Here is a 5,259-nt window from a genome sequence, read left to right as displayed (position 1 = left end):
TGTAGAACAAAATTCTAACTCACAAAAAAAGACCAGACTTACTGGCCTGACAGAGACTGGAGAAACCCCAAGAGTGTGGCCCCCAGACACCTTTTTAGCTCAGTAATGAAGCCACTCCTGAGGTTCACCCTTCAGCCAAAGATTAGACAGGCCCATAGGACAAAACGAGACTAAAGGGCACAACAGCCCAGGGGCAAGGACTAGAAGGCAAGGTCGAGAAGGGAGAGTGTTGGCATGTCATGGGGTTGTTACCAATGTCATAAAACAATATGCGTACTAACTGTCTAACGAGAAACTATTTGTTCTGTAAACCTTCATTTAAAGTACAATAAAAGAAAATAAACAAAAAAAAAGAGGAGTCAGACAAGGTGATGTTTGTCCATGATGCTAAGCTGAGCTGAGACTTTGCGAGGTGCGGCAAGGGAGCCACAAGCTGTGTTCTTCTCTCTCCATGAAATGAGGGGAAAACATACAAATAAACAGCACAATCATTTAGGAGCGTAGCCAAAGTGATTACAGAAGTCAGGGGGAGGACAATAGTGCCCAGGGGTGCAGCCAAGCAGTCAGGAAACCAAATCGGCTGCAAAAACACGGGTTGTTATTCCACCAGGGACAGCAGAAGGAGGCAGACGGCCCCCAGCAGCCAAGCTTGCTCTTCACCCCAAACGCGATAATAGAGCCAATAATCCGTAAAGGAAGCAGGAGACTCATCCGCTCGTGGGCACTCTGCGAAACGGGAAGAGGAAGACGCATTTTGCTTGGCCAGCGTGATGCCTTTTCCAAAATGATTGCCCCTACTCCCTCCCTTCCACCTCCCAGCTCAGGGTCACTGCCCTCTCCTCCCCACAGCTTCCAATGTGGAGAAAAACCTTCATTCACTGTTTGCACTCCCAGCCCACCCCATCCCGGCCCCGCAGGGAAAACAGAATCTTTACTCGGAGCTCCAGAAGGCTTTCAGCAGGTGTCCAGCTGGAAAGCGTCTTCTGGTTTCTGCAGGAGAGACTCTCGGGGACCACCGCTGGAGAAGCTCTGGCCGGATGCTGTGTGATGCCCTGGGGCCTGCGGCTTTCCCACGGCCAGTATCACAAAGGGGCCGCCAAGGCACAGAGCCGCCTTGGGAGGTGGCGGGAACAAGAGGGAAAGGGGTTTGCCTGTGTTGTTTCCTGGAACCACCCAAAGAGGGCAGGCTGAGTCTCTGCGGGGAAGGAGAAAGGAGAGAAAGGAAGCCCCCTCCCCCGTTCCCACCCCACAGAAAGGCTGGCCGTGAGTGACTCTGGGAGTGCCATATATGCTTCTCTGCTTAAAACACATGCTGTCAAACTCGTTTTTCTGCGCCTTGAGAAAATTCTGTCAAATGTCATAAGCCATTCTGTCAAGAAAACTCTGTTTTTAACTGCCGGATCCTTTGCCTCGGCTCTTTCATCGTCGAAGTATTAACCTTCTTTATGGGCTGTTGGCCAGATAATGAGGGGGGAGATGGATGGTGTAGCTGGCCATCCTAATGACTGAATGCGCTCTTAGGGCACGCAGGAAACCCCAGGCCACAGATGCGTACAGGGCCAGGCATAGGTAACTGCGGCAAGCAGGCCTGATGCGGACTTTGGCGAGTGGACTGTCCTTGTCCCATCTAAAGGGGAGCTCGCTTCTCAGCTCCTTCCCACTTGACTGTAGAACTGCAAATCTGGTGTTGCCAGGTCCTCTGATCTGTTCCACCCACTTCAGGAACAAAAATTATCTTGCTCTATACATGTCTCCAAGGATCCCTAGCGGCACAGTGGTTAAAGCGATCAACTGCTAACCGAAAGGCTGGGGGTTCAAAACCCCCACCAGCCGCGTGGGAGAAAGATGTGGCGGTCTGCTCCTGGACAGATTTACAGCCTTGGGGACCCCATGGGGCCACCAGGAGTCGGAATCGACTTGACGGCAGCGTGTTTGGGTTTTGGATTCATATTTCTGTGGAGCTGCTGTCCAGCTTGCAGTGATCACCCCAGTGGCAAAACTGAGCTATCTCCATCTTTTAGGGAATTGTTATTGTATTTCCTCTGATTCCATGATTCTGAAATGGGATTCACTAGTAGTCACTTTATTTCCGCCCCCCCGCAATAATAACTTATTCGAGGATGGGCATCTAACCTAGGCTGAACGAATCCTAGGACCACATCCTCCTGGCTGTAGTGCAGGCTGGGTGTGTGACCAGAGCAACCCATCAGTGTTTTTTCCTGCTTTTCCTTTAATTGGAGCTTGGAGGGGAGAGGCTTCCTGGTCTCCATTGTGAAGTTGAGAGGGTGTCAGCCAAGAAACAATTGATAGACCTAACTCTAGCCTTGAGGAAGAAGCTAGCCTGAGGGAAATATGGAAACGCCTGGAGATCAGAGGTAGTGAGGAAATCCTGAGGGAAGTCAAGTTCCCATCTCAGCTGTCCACGAGCTTTGTCAGCTCCCTTCCTGCACTTCTCAAGGATTGGTTGTATGAGGAAACAAATGCCCTCTTTTTGCCTAACCAAAAACCAGTCGCCTCGGCGTCAATTCTGCCTCATGGCGACCCTATGCGTGTCAGAGTAGAACTGTGCTCCAAAGGGTTTTCAGTGGCTGTTTTTTCAGAAGTACATCAGCAGAACTTTCTTCCAAGGCACCTCTGGGTGGATTTGAACTTCCAACCTTTCAGTGTTTAGCCGAGCGCATTAACCGTTTACACCATCCATTCGTAACTCACAGTGTCCTGAAAGCACATGAACTCTGGAGCTGAACTGCTGGGGTTCAGACATGCTTCTGATGCTCACAGCTGTATAATCTTGGGGAAGTTCCTTGAGCTCCTTGCCTTAGTCTCCTCATTTGTAAAATGGGAACAATAACAGAACCAACCTCCTAGGTTTGTTACGACGATTAGAAGGGTCAATATGTGTGACCCACTCAGAACACAAGTGTTTATTGTCATCCAAGTGTGACCAAGTGGCAAAGAAATGATTACCTCAGAGGGAAGGACCTGTTCTGTCTGTGACTACAGAGCCACTTGGGTTCAAGGGCAAATATGACACCTATCACCCTTCAGAGGAGAACAGTAACTGTGCATAAAGAAGATGTTTTTCCTTCCCTTTCTCAAAAAGAAGTCAAAGAGAATTTTACAAAATCAAAGTCATGCTACATCAAGTTACTGGAAGACAAGCTAGACGAGCTCTCGAGCAGGTGGAATTCATTAACATTCTGGAGGGACGGAAAGTTGAAGAGGTAGTAGAGTCGTTATCAGACATTTAAACACCCACCACAAGGAGAAGTTAGGGATAATTTAATGCTTGCACTTTTGAGAAAATCCAGGAAATGACAGGTCTGTAATTTTGACTTCAGTTGAGGAGGTAATGGAAACCCTGTTCAGGCTTACAGCAGCAGAGTGTTGGGAAAGTCATTATTTAATTAGGAACTGTAAGCACGGATTCAAATAAGGGGAGAACTCTCATTTTGCATGCCAACTGTCACTGGCATCCTGAGGTAATGAAGAGGCGGCATAAAAGTGAGAAAAGAAGTGAGCTATCAACTCCTCCAAGAAGACCTATCTGAAATCCAGCCCAGGGCGAGAGCACGGGGTCCTGAATCCAAGGGGAACTTCCCCTCAAGCCGCCTTTCCCATTTCCAGCCCTTGGTGCGGTCTCCACTGAAACCGCAACATCTTCAAGAACGGAAAGGAGAAGAACAGAGTTGGGCAGTGATTTACCAGGTTTTAAGAACTAACCTGAAAAAGGAAGAGATTACATGATTGCAGAAGGGATTGCAGTTTTGATGGGAGAATTAGCTTTGTGAAAGCTTAATAACGAAGCATCAGATCAGACTATGGAGTTAGGGCGTGGCATTTCCCCTCTTGGAAATCTTCAGGATAGGATGGAATAGCCGTCTAGATGACAATGCCAGAGGCGTGAGACCAGTCCATTTAGGGTCAACTTTACAGCTCCTTTGCCCACCCCCATTGTCTCCACAACGCAATATATCATTGTGATTTTATCACGGTGCTTTTCATAGACCATCATGGAAGGTTTCAGCACTCAATCTCTCTTTTTTTTTTACTTTTAGTTTAAAAAATTTTTTATTGTACTTTAGATGAAGGTTTACAGAACAAATAGTTTCTCATTAAACAGTTAGTACACATATTGCCCTATGACATTGGTTAACAACCCCATGACATGCCAACACTGTCCCTTCTCAACCTTGGGTTACCTATTTCCAGCTTTCCTGTCCCCTCCTGCCTTCTACCCCTTGTCCCTGGACTGCTGTGCCTCATTAGTCCCGATTTGTTTTATGAGGCTGTCCAATCCCCGGCTGAACGGTGAACTTAGGGAGAGACTTCACCACTGAGCTAAAAGGGTGTCCTGGGCTGTACTCTCAGGGTTTCTCCAGTCTATCAGGCCAGTAAATCTGGTCTTTTTTTTTGTGAGTTAGAATTTTGGTCTACATTCTTTTCCAGCTCTGTCCAGGACCCTTTATTGTGATCCCGGTCAGAGCAGTCACTGATGGTAGCCAGGCACCATCCAGCTGTACTGGACTCAGTCTGGTGGAGGCCGTAGTTTTTGTGGTCCATTAGTCCTTTGGACTAATCTTTCCCTTGTATCTTGTTCTCTTCATTCTCCCTTGCTCCTGAAGGGGTGAGACTAGTGGAGTATCTTAGATGGCTGCTCACAGGCTTTTAAGACCACAGACGCTACTCACCAAGGTAGAATGTAGAACATTGTTTTTATAAACTGTGTTATGCCAGTTGAGCTAGATGTTCCCTGAGACCATGGTCCCCACAGCCTTCCACCCAGCAATTCAGTCCCTCAGGGAGTTTGGAAGTGTCTATGGACCTTCCATGACCTTTCCTTGTACAAGTTATGCTGGCTTCCCCAGTATTTTGTACTGTCTTACACTTCACCAAAGTTACTGCTTATCTATTGTCTATTTAGTTCCCTCCCACCCCTCCCATCCCTTGTAACCAACAAAGATTGTTTCTTTTTGTGTGTAAACTTTTACATGAGTATTTACAGTAGAGGTCTCATACGATATTTGTCCTTTTGTGATTGACTTATTTCACTCAGCATAATGTCCTCCAGTTTCATCCATGTTATGAGATGCTTCACAGATTCATCATTGTTTTTTCTCATTGCATAGTACTCCATTGTGTGTACGTACCATAGTTTGTTTATCCGTTCATCTGTTGATGGGCATCTAGGTTGTTTCCATCTTTTTGCTATTGTGAACAGTGCTGCAATGAATATGAGTGTGTATATGTCTATTCATG

The sequence above is a fragment of the Trichechus manatus genome, unplaced genomic scaffold (assembly GCF_000243295.1).
Source record: "Trichechus manatus latirostris isolate Lorelei unplaced genomic scaffold, TriManLat1.0 scaffold00014, whole genome shotgun sequence".
Taxonomy (NCBI): Eukaryota; Metazoa; Chordata; class Mammalia; order Sirenia; family Trichechidae; genus Trichechus; species Trichechus manatus.
The sequence above is the reverse complement of the archived record's forward strand: the minus strand, read 5'-3'. Positions refer to the sequence as shown.